Raw genomic sequence first — 14,054 nt, forward strand, 5'->3', positions numbered from 1 at the left:
CTGTATGGAGGAGTGGGCCAAAATTACTGCTGCAGTGTGTGCAAACCTGGTCAAGAACTACAGGAAACGTTTGATCTCTGTAATTGCAAACAAAGGTTTATGTACCAAATATTAAGCTCTGCTTTTCTGATGTACCAAATACTTATGTCATGCAATAAAATGCAAATTAATTAGTTAAAAATCATACAAATGTGATTTTCTGGATTTTTGTTTTAGATTCCGTCTCTCACAGTTGAAGTGTACCTATGATAAACATTACAGACCTCTATATGCTTTGTAAGTAGGAAAACCTGCAAAATCGGCAGTGTATCAAATACTTGTTCTCCTCACTGTATATATATAGACGTTTGTTCAGATTAGGTTCTGCCAGTTTTTTTTTTTTACGTTTCAAAATGGATTGACAATTTTACATGGCCTATTCCATGATTACACATGATGAAGCACTTTTTACCCCAACAACAGGACACATCTGTTTGATGAGTAGGCTTTTTATTGTGTTCTTCCCTGTAACATTTAAATGGAATCTGAAAGCAAAAGTAGTCTATTCAATATTAGATCATTAGGTTGAACTACAGCCTAACAGGCACATGGGATTCAGTTCCTTGTTTTGTTTGACTACAGAAAGCAATATTGAGTTTATGTGGATTTGTTTGCTGCTTATGTTGTGGACTCCTGTCTCGGGATTCATATTTTCCTGAAAATCTACAAAATGTCAATACGAGGAATAATTTATATTTATCCCTCGAGTCCAGGGAAAGAATCTGAAGTGTCCATTTAAAGCCAAGAGACAGTAGGGTCTGTCACTCAGGATTCTCCCAAAATAAAATTGTCTCTGTGCCACATTAAAACCTTTTCTCAATAGGGGGTGCTGTTGGGACTTTGTAATATTTACGTTCCCAAATTAAACTGCCTCGTACTCAATTCTTGCTCGTACAATATGCATATTATTATTACTATTGGATAGAAAACACTCTCTAGTTTCTAAAACCATTTGAATTATTTCTCTGAGTGAAGCAGAACTCATTCTGCAGCACATTTCCTGACCAGGAAGTGAGATTTCTGAAATCGAGGTCCCTGTTCTGAGGTCGGTTTATAAGTCCCCATGTAAGCCATGGGGCTACATGCACTGCATACGCCTTCCTCTAGATGTCAGTAAGCGGTGAGAATTTGAATGGAGTGGATTGCACCATCTGTGCCGCTATAAAGGCTCATGGAACGGAAGTACCGTTCTTTTCAACGGGGCATCTGGCGCAAGGGGGACATCACAATGGCATCCTGCAAAAGCTTTTGTTTTAGCAGTTCTATATCTCCGGTCATGTTTTTAATCGTTATAGGTGTTAAAGACATCATAAGGTAGTTAATTTAAACCGACTTATAGCAGTTTATATCAGTTTATTACGATTTTCTGGGATTTCTTTGTGACGCGCTTTCACGAGTTGGACACCTCTCCAATGGGTGGTTATCGTTAGCTGCTATTTCTACAGGAGAAGAGGACATCTTTCAACCAAAATACGATTGTACTGGAGAAAGGACACCTTGCCCAAGATTCTGATGGAAGCTCAGCAAATAGTAAGCAATCTTTATGTTGTTAATTCGTATTTATGTTGACAAATGTCAAATAATAATTCCGCCATGAAATTCGGTGCTGTCTCGCTTTAGCGCACGCTGTATGTTGAACTAACGTTAATTTTAAAAATGTGGTAAAGATTTCACAGCAAGTGAAACTGATATTTAGTAATGATAGAGTAATTTTGATCGCCTATGACATTGTTGTGAATTGTGAAACGGGACGTTGATAAATTCAGAGCTTTATCATGTTCCTCAATTAATTAAGAGCATTTCAGTGGTAGGCCTAGGCTATCTTAACACAGAGCGCACTCTAGCTTTGGGACACAACATCGGGACTGTGTATTGGTTGGACTCATTCTGGTGGTTGGTGATGGAAAATAACCATACCACAATAAAGCCTTTCCCAAAAACTTTTCTTGTCAACAAAAGCACATGTATAATCTCTAGGAACTCTATTTACCAGACATAGAGTGAAATGTGTACCTCGCTATCAAATAAACATTGGAATCCAACTTTTGTCCATATTCCTGCAAGTGGTAGATTTTGTGGTAGGACGTATCGTGTGAAGTGTGTGGTCTAATGGCAGCCAGCTGTCTAACTTGGCAGGAATATGGCGTGGTTCAGACAAAAGTTGGATTCTGCCGTTTATTTGATAGGAAGGGACACATTTCACTATTTGGCAAAGTCGAGTTGATATTTATACAGATAGCAGATCAGCTCATGAATAACAGGGAGATGAAGAGAGGAAATTGTTTAAATATCAAGGAATCTTAACGGGGACCAATTAAAAAAATATATCCATATCTACTCTCATACCGTTTGTTGATCACACATTCTCTACCAAAGCTTTCATATGGGCAGCAATAAGTGACAGCGCAGAGAAGCGGGGGAAATTTTGACATACATAGGTGAGACATGCTTTGACAATGCAACCTGTGGATTTCAGAATAAAGTTAGGAATTTTCATGCGAGACAGAAATCAGGATTTTGGAGTTTCAGTGGAATTGAGACAATAGGAAAATAGTCTAGGCCAGTGGTTCCCAACCTGTCGATCGTGATTTCTAGTCGATCAACAAACATTTCTGTAAAAAAACAAAACAATAAAGCCTTGCGTTCCTATTTGTTTTATTCATTTTCATTGATGGTGCACTTGATTCAGCAGCCCTAGTGCCGGGAAGGCAAAGTGTTCCCATTTTGAACCATTTCATGTATCTGAAGGTTGGACTCCGCCTACCGGGCAGGCCCAGAGAGCAAATCCACTGCACCTGTTGGCCTACCGCTGGCCAATAGCTCAGATCAATGTGTCTGCACAGTTTCCTTGTGCCACAGACTGTAAAAAGAAGCCTTGAATTCAAAGCAAAGGAGATATTGTGAGATTTCAGAACTGACTAGAGAGAGACTCAATGAATACAGCGAAGAGCTGCTGTTTTTATGAGTACACTACATGGCCAAAACATTTCATTCCAATATCATGGCCATTAATACGGAGTTGATCTCCCCTTTACTTCTATAATAACCTCCACTCTTCTGGGAAGGCTTTCCACTAGATGTTGGAACATTGCTGCAGGGACTTGCTTCCATTTAGCCACAAGAGCATTAGTGAGGTCGTGCACTGATGTTGGGCGATTAGTTGGCTCACAGTTGGTGTTCCAATTCATCCCAAAGGTGTTTGATGGGGTTGAGGTCAGGGCTCTGTTCAGGCCAGTCAAGTTCTTTCACACCAATCTCAACAAACCATTTCTGTATGCACCTCACTTTGTGCACGGGGGGCATTGTCATGCTGAAACAGGAAAGGGCCTTTCCCAAATTGTTGGAAGCACATAATCATCTAAAATGTAATTATTTGCTGTAGTGTAAATATATCCCTTCACTGGAACTAAGGAGCCTAGCCCGAACCATGAAAAACAGTCCCAAACCGTTATTCCTACTCCACCAAACTTTACAGTTGGCACTATGCATTCGGGCAGGTAGCGTTCTCCTGCCATCTGCCAAACCCAGATGCGTCCATCGGACTGACAGATGGTGAAGCGTGATTCATCACTACAGAGAACGCATTTCCACTGATCCAGAGTCCAATGGCGCATGATTTCTCACCTCTCCAGCCGACGCTTGGCATTGCGCATGGTGATCTTAGGCTTGTGTGTGGCTGCTTGGCCATGGAAACGTATTTCTTGAAGCTCCCGATTTAACAGTTATTGTGCTGACGTTGCTTCCAGAGGCAGTTTGGAACTCGGTAGTGAGTGTTGCAACCAAGGACAGACAGTTTTTATGTGCTACGCAGCCGTTGTTGCTCCTAGACATTTCCACTTCACAATAACAACATTTACAGTGGACTGGGGCAGCTCTAGCAGGGCAGAAATTTGACAAACTGATTTGTTGGAAAGGTGGCATGCTATGACAGTTTTGTTAACCATAAAATATGCATTTTGATAAGCTAGTGTTTTTATTTGTGCTTGTGTCTTTTTTTAATATCGAGGAATATTTCATTTTCTCTGGTCATAGGAGTAACAACATTAATTGGTGCATGAGGCAGAAGTAATGCAGTGCGAATTAAGCTTCGCCATCAGCTGGAAGACTGTGTCCTCTTTTCTCAGCTGAGGGAGGGAGAGAGGAGGGACAGTGAGTCGGGTGAGAGGCAGCCTCATCGCTGTTCCCTCCCCTCAAACTGACCATCAGATGCAGGCCATCAGTACAGTTTGATTGCCTTGCGGAGGGAATAGCTACACTGTTTCTATTCGGTCATGTTTCCTGTCGCCTTGCCATGATTAAAAGCGGTGGTTCACGCTTTCAGTTTTGCGCGAATGCTGCCATCAATCCACAGTTTCTGGTTAGGGAAGGTTGTAATAGTCACAGTGAGTACCACATCACTGATGCACTTGCTAATAAACTCACTCACCGAGTCAACGTATACATCAATGTTGTTGTCTGAGTCTACCTGGAACATATCCCAGTCTACCTGGAACATATCCCAGTCCACGTGATCGAAGCAATCTTGAAGCATGGAATTCAATTGGTCAGACCAGCGTTGGATAGACCTGACGGGTGTTTCCTGTTTGAGTTTCTGTCTATAGGCTGGGAGTAACAAAATGGAGTCATGGTCAGATTTGCCGAAGGGACGGCGGGGGAGGGCTTTGTATGCATCGCGGAAGTTAGAGTAGCAATGGTCCAGAATGGTACCAGCTCGTGTCGCGCATTCAATATGCTGATAGAATTTAGAATTTTGTTCTCAGATTAGCTTTTTTTAAATCCCCAGCTACAATAAATGCATCCTCAGGATATATGGTTTCCAGTTTACATAGAGTCCAGTGAAGTTCTTTCAGGGCCGTCAAGGTATCTGCTTGGGGGGGGGGGTTGTACAGGACTGTGATTATAATCAAAGTGAATTATCTTGGTAGATAATGCGGTCGGCATTTGATTGTCAGGAATTTTATGTCAGGTGAACAAAAGGACTTGAGTTCTTGTATGTTGTTATGATTACACCATGAGTCGTTAATCATAAGGCATACACCCCCAGCCTTCTTCTTTCCAGAGAGATGTTTGTTCCTGTCGGTGCGATGCGTGAAGAAACGGGGTGGCTGTACTGACTCTGACAACATATCCCAAGTGAGCCATGTGTCTGTGAAACAGAGAATGTTACAATCTCTGATGTCTCTCTGGAAGGCAACTTGTGCCCTAATTTCATCCACCTTATTGTCTAGAGATTGGACATTGGCAAGTAATTTGCTCGGAAGCAGTGGATGGTGTGCTCGACTTCTAAGTCTGACCAGTAGTCCGCTCCGCCTGCTTCTCCTGCGGCGATCGCATTGTTTTGGGTCGGCCTCTGGGATAAGATCCCATGTCCATGGTGGAGGTCTGAACAAAGGATCCGCTTCGGGAAAGTTGTATTCCTGGTCATAATGTTGGAAAGATGATGTCACTTTTATATCCAGTAGTTCTTCCCGGCTGTATGTAATAAAACTTGACATTTTCTGGGCTAACAATGTAAGAAATAATGCATAAAAAAAACAAATTACTGCATAGTTTCCTAACGACCTGAAGCGAGGCGACCATCTCTTGCGACATACACCTAGTTTCCTAAATCGGGTCACATATATGAGCAATCTGCAATCTGCTTTTATAGAGAAAATACAACCCCTTTCTGTATATGTGGCAGTTAGCAGATAGTGTGTAAAAGGTAACTAGTTGCAGACTTTAAGATGGCACGAGGTTGATAGCCCGATGGCTCAATCATCTAACTGCATTCACAACAACAAACACTATATTTGCCTCCTTTCTGCATCGCTGACAATGGTGCTGGAATTATAATCTAGGTGACTAAACAGAACTACTGCTTTAAATGAGTATAGTGATTGTATATGACTGGGAGTTTCAGTATATGATACCTGCCTTCAATTGCATTAGGCTACTTTATTCCAATATTTTCATCATTCATAACTAAGGTGAGTTTCTTCTCTCTGGGCTTTTTCTAGGCCCAATGGCAGTTTCTGTAACGATCGTCTTGAGATGAGAGATTGGACCAAGGCGCAGCATGATATGAATACATCTTCTTTTTATTTATACGAAGACGGAACACGAAACACTTATTCATAGTAACAAAAACAACAAACGACCGTGAAACTACAAACGCAAGTGCACACACAAACTACTTACGTTCAACATAGACTAGACATATACAAAAAGAACGAGGTACAAACAAACCGAACAGTCCCGTATGGTGCGACAAACACTGACACAGGAGACAACCACCCACAACGAACACTGTGAAACAACCTACCTAAATATAACTCTCAATTAGAGGAAACGCCAAACACCTGCCTCTAATTGAGAGCCATACCAGGCAACCCTTAAACCAACATAGAAACAGAAAACATAGAATGCCCACCCAAACTCACGTCCTGACCAACTAACACATACAACAAACTAACAGAAATAGGTCAGGAACGTGACAGTTTCCTCGTCTCCTCACTCCGCTGCCGCCCACCTACACCACTTTTTTTCTCAATGCTAGTTTAAATCAATATAGCCTACTGTTTTCTAGAAATCTGTTTTATTTTTTATTTTAGTGATGGCAGTCCAGGCCTGGGCTCAGGCTTCAGCTCACCAAGTTCGGACTGAAAATGATTGAATGCAAAAACAAAGTTTCTGTCGCTAACAAATACAGTCATGGGTGGTAACTACAATTCACTCGAAAGCCAAGGCACACTGGGAAATGTGCAAATAAGGTAGAATACATTTTCAAGTTGAATTGTATGCTCACTCACCTATAAATTCAAAGTTAACTGAACATACAATTCAACTTGAGAATGTATGTTGGTTCAGCTACAGTATATGCCCGAATGTTGAGCCAGCTCACAATCCTTTTGCAGCTGGTTGCCTTACAATTGTATGTTGAATCATTTTGAAAATGTGCATTTGTTCAGTTACATGCCCAAATGTTCAGCAGACATTGAGCAGTCACAATCCTATTGCAGCATTCATGTACACACACGCGGACACCTGCCGACCGTAACCTTACTCTGACTTGTATGCATTACAGTCATCGGCTGGTCAACTGTTGAGCAAATCTTCTGGCGACATCAGCTCCTCTCCTCAGAGTGACCACTAGAGCCAGCCTTACATTCTTCATCCATCTCTATTTGTCATTCTCTCTCTCTCTCGACTCTCTCTCTCCCCTCTCTCTCTCCCCCCTCTCTCTCTCTCTCGACTTTATCTCTCCCATCGCTTTCTCTCCCTCTTTGTCTCTCTCTCTCTGGTTACTGAGGGCAGTCAGTGATAACAGTACCTCAGCGAGACAGTTGTGTGTGTGTGTGTGTGTGTGTGTGTGTGTGTGTGTGTGTGTGTGTGTGTGTGTGTGTGTGTGTGTGTGTGTGTGTGTGTGTGTGTGTGTGTGTGTGCATGGTTCAGGGTGAGAAAATGTGCAGAAAGAGTAGAACTGTAGAGAGAGAGAGAGGAGACTGGTGAATAATAGAATAAAACTGGAAGTGGAACTGATGGACATACAGAGAGATGGAGGGAGAGACTGGCGGAGAGGAGGGAGAGAGGGAGTGATGGCAACAGATGGACGGGATGCTTCAGCAAGCAGCAATGTTTGAAAAAAGGAGAGAGAAAAAGAAAGGAAAGAGAGAGTGCCGGGGAAGCTAGATTTGTCATTGTCCGTCTGTCTACATAGATAATGTCCAGCTCTCCATTCTGTTCCGTGAGTGGACTGGCCTGGTCAAGCATGCTGATGTTGAGCCGAGTGAACTGGACCCAGCCAGTCTGAACCATGCTAGCATGACTATTGCCACGCAATAAAAAAGTGTGTTGTAGTAGTAGCAGTAGTAGTAGTGGCAGCAGCAGCAGTAGTACCAGTAGCTGCCGCAGGTAGCCTAGCGGTTAACACTAGGACTGCTGGGCCTCGAGGGTGTCCCCTTTCAGCTAATGAAAAGTAATTCTGACCTGCTAGAGCTGCCCCAGTCAACTGTAAGTGCTCTTATTGTGAAGTGGAAACGTCTAGGAGTGGTAGGCCGGCCACAAAATCTCACAGAACGGGACCTCCAAGTCCTGAAGCGCGTAGCGCGTAAAAATCTTCTGTCCTTGGTTGCAAAACTCACTAACGAGTTCTTCCTTTGGAAGCAACATCAGCACAATCACTGTTTGTTTGGGAGCTTCATGAAATGGGTTTCCATGGCAGAGCAGCCACACAAAAGCCTAAGATCACCATGTGCAATGCCAAGCGTCAGCCATTGGACTCTGGAACAGTGAAAACATGTTCTCTGGAATGATGGATCACGCTTCATGTGAACTGTAAAGTTTGGTGGAGGAGGAATAATGGTCTAGGGCTGTTTTTACTGGTTGAGGCTAGGCCCCTTAGTTCCAGTGAAGGGACATCTTAACGCTACAGCATACAGTGACAATCTAAATTATTCTTCGCTTCCAATTTTGTGGCAAAAGTTTGGGGAAGGCCCTTTCCTGTTTCAGCATGACAATGCCCCCATGCGAGGTCCATACAGAAATAGTATGTTAAGATCGGTGTGGAAGAACTTGACTGACCTGGACTTATTGATGTCACTTGTTAAATCCACTTCAATCAGTGTAGATGAAAGGGAAGAGACTGTTTCCCATGTGTATCAAGAATGTTCCACCACCCAAAGGCCATCCAGCCAATTTGACATAATCTCCTGTGGCACCGTTGCCACAGGAGATTGTGCTGTCATGGTGTATTTGATGTAAGCCAATTGTGAATTTGTTGAATAACTACATTAACCATGCTCATTTATTGGACATTTCAAATTACCATGGCAATTATGTATCACAATAGCTATAATAATTTATGCAGCAATCGACAGTATACAGTGCCTTCAGAAAGAATTCATACCCATTGACTTATTCAAGGGGTTAGCTCCATTCCATAAATGTTTTATCCTGAAAAACTCCCCAGTCCTTATCGATTACAAGCATACCCATAACATGATGCAGCACCACTATGCTTGAAAATATGGAGAGTGCTACTCAGTAATGTGTTGTGTTGGTTTTGCTCCAAAAATAACACTTTTTATTCAGGACAAGAAGTCAGTTGCTTTGCCACATTTTTTGCAGTTTTACTTTTATTCCATACAAGCTACCTTTTTTTCACTTTGTGAAATAGGTTAGTATTGTGAAGTAACTACATTGTTGTTGATCCATCCTCAGTTTTCTCCTATCAAAGCCATTAAACTCTGTAACTGTTTTAAAGTCACTGTTGGCCTCATAGTGAAATCGCTGAGTGGTTTCCTTCCTCTCTGGCAACTGAGTTCGGAAACACGCCTGTATCTTTGAAGTGACTGGGTGTATTGATACACAATCCAATGGGTAATTAGTAACTTCACCATGCTCCTTGGACTTGGTAGTTGAATCCGTTTTTGAAATTCACTACTCGACTGAGGGACCTTAAAGATAATTGTATGTGCGGGCTACAGAGATGTAGTCATTTGCAAATCATGTTAAACACTAGTATTGCACACAGAGTGAGTCCATGCAACTTATTATGTGACTTGTTAAGGAAATATTTACTTCTGAACTTATTTTTGGCTTGGGTTGGGTTGAAAACTTGACTCAATTTGTAAAAAAAATGAAAACCTTAATTCCACTTTGACATTATGGGATATTATTGTGAGTAGGCCAGTGACCAAAGAATCAACAATTCTATCCATTTTAAATTCAGGCTGTAAAACAACAAAATGTGGAAAAGATCAAGGGATGTGAATACTCTCTGAAGGCACTGTAGATTAGAAGGTACAGTATCAACTGTGCTTATTGTCCAAGCGGTGGGCAAAGCCCGGCCCGCCAGGCACTTCAATCCGGACCCACGAGACATTAAAAAAAAATATATAATATCATTATTATTATTTTTTTTTAAAGTCTCCCCAATTTAATGGTATCCAATTGGTAGTTACAGTCTTGTCCCATCGCTGCAACTCCCGTACGGACTCACGAGAGGCGAAGGTCGAGAGCCGTGCATCCTCCGAAACACGGCCCAGCCAAGCCGCACTGCTTCTTGACAGCCGCACCAATGTGTCCGAGGAAACACCTGGCAAACGTGCCACAGGAGTCGCTAGAGGGACAAGGAAATCTCAGCCTGCAAAAACCGTCTCCTAACCTGGACAACGCTGGGCCAATTGTGCGCCCCCTCATGGGTCTCCCAGTCACGGCCAGCTGTGGGATTGAACCCGGGTCTGTAGTGATGCCTCAAGCACTGAGACACAGTTTGTTAGACCCCTGCGCCACTTGGGAGGCCCCCGCAAATTGATTTTAACAAACAATTGGTCCCCCAAAAAATGCGTCCCTCCGTTGAATTTCAAAATCCCGATGTGGCCCTCTAGCCAAAGTTTGCCCACCCCTGTTAAAGTCCATGGCGGGCCCGTATGTACAATCTTCAAAGGCATATCTCATGACCCGCTGCCCTGTTTTCCACAATTCTTAAACTGACCCTCAAATTATGCTATCAAATAAAGCTATTTACATGTGTCCAATAAACACTAAAACATAGGCAACAAACGTGAGCTGGTAGCGTAGGTTAGTCAGCCTACACTGGAGAGGTGGAAATTAGCCTACACTCCCAGCTTGGATGTGTTCGCATTGGTGCGAGCTGCAAATTCTAGCTGGTCACTTCACTCAAATCTTTCTATTTTGGGGGTGGCTAAAACCATGATTTGGTCAAACAACAGCCCAAAGTGCATTAATATCCTAATTCCTGCATGAAAGTGTTTGCTTTGCCCCTGTTTCTCCCTGTGCACTCGCCGTAGCCTAGATGGAGAGAAGGAGAGGAGGAGAAAAATTCATTCTAATTGCGCAACATTTAAAATTGCAATTGCGTGTAAAAAATAATATTCTCAATATTCACCGTTTAAGTACTGTTTGAACCAAAGTATCTTTGATACAGCCTAGGCTATGGAGCACAAGGCAGTGGGCATCTTTCATTCAAGAGACGACATCATTGGGTCATATGCTGCAACCATTTTTTTAAGATATTAAAAACGGTTCGATTTATCAATTACATGGCTAACTAGCAGGACATTTTATTTAGCAATCTAGCTAATCAGTTGTGAGTTTCCACTTCTTCAGATGGTGATTAGCCCCATGATTTGAACACAAAAATATATCTATGTAACAAAATAAATCAGCATTTCTGGAGCCCTATTTTGACAGTAAAGTTATAGCAACAAAGGCCTAATTGTCAACCCAACATTCATGCCAATCACTGGTTTAGGTGTTGCACATCAAAATATGTTAATCATGCATTCCTGCTTGGAAATGTTAGATGAAACAACTTACAGTTCATTCGGAAAGTATTCAGACCCCTTGACTTTTTCCACGTTCTATTACGTTACAGCCTAATTCTAAAATGTATTAAATAATTTTTTCCCCTCATCAATCTACACACAATACCCCATAACAAAAAACAGAAATACCTTATTTACATAAGTATTCAGACCCTTTGCTATAAGACTCGAAATTGAGCTCAGGTGCATCCTGTTTCCATTCATCATCCTTGAGATGTTTCTACAACTGGATTGGAGTACAGCTGTGGTAAATTCAATTGATTGGACATGAAAGGTACACACCTGTCTATATACGGTCCCACAGAGCAAAGACCAAGCCATGAGGTCGAAGGAATTGACCGTAGAGCTCTGAGAAAGGATTGTGCCAAGGCACAGATATGGGGATGGGTGCCAAAAACTTTCTGCAGCATTGAAGGTCGCCAAGAACACAGTGGCCTCCTTCGTTCTTAAATGGAAGAAGTTTGGAACCACCAATACTCTTCCTAGAGCTGGCTGCTAAGCCAAACTGAGCAATCTGGGGAATGGTGCCATGGTCAGGGAGGTGACCAATAACCTGATGGTCACTCTGACAGAACTCCAGAATTCCTCTGTGGAGATGGGAAAACCTTCCAGAAGGACAACCATCTCTTCAGAACTCCATCAATCTAGCCTTTATGGTAGAGTGGCCAGATGGAAGCCACTCTTCAGTAAAAGGCACCTAAAGGACTCTCAGACCATGAGAAACAATATTATCTGGTATGATGAAACCAAGATTGAATTCTTTGGCCTGACTGCCAAGTGTCATGTCTAGAGGAAACCTGGCACTATCCCTACAGTGAAGCATGGTAGTGAAGCATGGTGGTGGCAGCATCATGCTGTGTGGATGTTTTTCAGCGGAAGGGACTGGGAGACTAGTCAGGATCGAAGGAAAGATGAATAGAGCAAAGTACAGAGAGATCCTTGATGAACACCTGCTCCAGAGCGCTCAGGACCTCAGACTGGGGCAAAGGTTCACCTTCTAACAGGACAACGACCCTAAGCACACAGCCAAGACAACGAAGGAGTGGTTTCGGTAAAACAAGTCTCCAAATTTCCTTGTGTGGCCCAGCCAGAGCCCGGACTTGAAGCCGATCAAACATCTCTGGAGAGACCTGAAAAAAGCTGTGCAGCAATGTTCCCCGTCCAACCTGACAGAGCTTGAGAGGATCTGAAGAGAACAAAGGGAGAAACTCCCCAAATAAAGGTCCTTCAACAAAGTACTGAGTAAAGGGTCTGATTACTTATGTAAATCTGATTTTTCAGTTTTTAATTGATTTCATACATTTGCAAACATTTCTGAAAACCTGTTAAGGCTTTGTCATTATGGGGTATTGTATGTAGATTGATGAGGAAAATCATGTTTAATCAATTTAAGAATAAGGCTTTAACATTACAAAATGTTTAAAAAGTCAAGGGGTTTGAAAATGTACTTAATAACATTATTCCAAAAATGTTCTATTACGACCAAAATCATGGGCTAGTGCACAAACTGAACATGTGAGTGGCGCAAGTGCCACCCGGGGAAACGTTTGTCTGGAGCCCTCATATACTATTTTTTTGATTTACAGTTTCAGTCAAAAGTTTAGACACACTTTTACTATTTTCTACATTGTAGAATAATAGTGAAGAAATCAAAACCATGAAATAACACATATGGAATCATGTAGTAAGCAAAAACTGTTTATCAAATCAAAATATATTTTATATTTGAGATTCTTAAAAGTAGCCACCATTTGCCTTGATGACAGCTTTGCACATTCTTGGCATTCACCTGGAATGCATTTCAATTAACAGGTGTGCCTTGTTAGAAGCTAATCTGTGTCATTTATTTCCTTCTTAATGCGTTTTAGCCAATAAGTTGTATTGTGACAAGGTAGGGTTGGTTTACACAAGATAGCCCTATTTGGTAAAAGACCCAGTCCACATTATGGCAAGAACAGCTCAAATAAGCAAAGCGAAATTACAGTCCATCATTACTTTAAGACATGAAGGTCAGGCAATACAGAACATTTCAATAACTTTTAACGGTCTTCAGCTGTAGTCACAAAAATCATTAATCGCAATGATGAAACTGCCTCTAATGAGGACCGTCACAGGAAAGGAAGACCCAGAGTTACCTCTGCTGCAGAGGATACGTTCATTAGAATTAACTGCACTTCAGATTGTAGCCCAAATAAATGCTTGACAGAGTTCAAGTAACAGACACATCTCAACATCAACTGTTCAAGGGAGACTGCGTGAATCAGGCAATGGACATTTGACCGGTCTGATGAGTCCAAATTTGAGATTTTTGGTTCCAACCGCTGTGTCTTTGTGAGATGCAGAGTAGGTGAATGAATGATCTCTGTATGTGTGGTTCCCACCGTGAAGCATGGAGGAGGGGTGATGCTGTGGGGATACTTTGCTGGTGACACTGTCTGTGATTTATTTAGAATGTATGGCACACTTAACCAGCATGGCTACCACAGCATTCTGCAGCAATACGCCATCCCATCTGGTTTGTGCATAGTGGGACTATCATTTGTCTTTCAACGGGACAATGACCCAAAACACACCTCCAGGCTGTGTAAGGGCTTTAACATGATAACCATGTTAAAGTTACCTTACACTCTTAGAAAAAAAGTGCTATTTGAAACCTAAAATGATTATTCGGCTGCCCCCATAGTA

General features: G+C 42.1%; 1 protein-coding gene across 1 annotated transcript in view; it reads left to right on the forward strand.

Annotated features, from left to right (window-relative positions):
* The window catches only part of LOC129835970 (cadherin-23-like), a 717,892-nt gene that overhangs the window by 151,731 nt on the left and 552,107 nt on the right, over nucleotides 1–14,054 (forward strand). The gene's annotated exons all lie outside the window — the stretch shown is intronic.

Source organism: Salvelinus fontinalis, chromosome 37 (assembly GCF_029448725.1).
Source record: "Salvelinus fontinalis isolate EN_2023a chromosome 37, ASM2944872v1, whole genome shotgun sequence".
Classification (NCBI taxonomy): Eukaryota; Metazoa; Chordata; class Actinopteri; order Salmoniformes; family Salmonidae; genus Salvelinus; species Salvelinus fontinalis.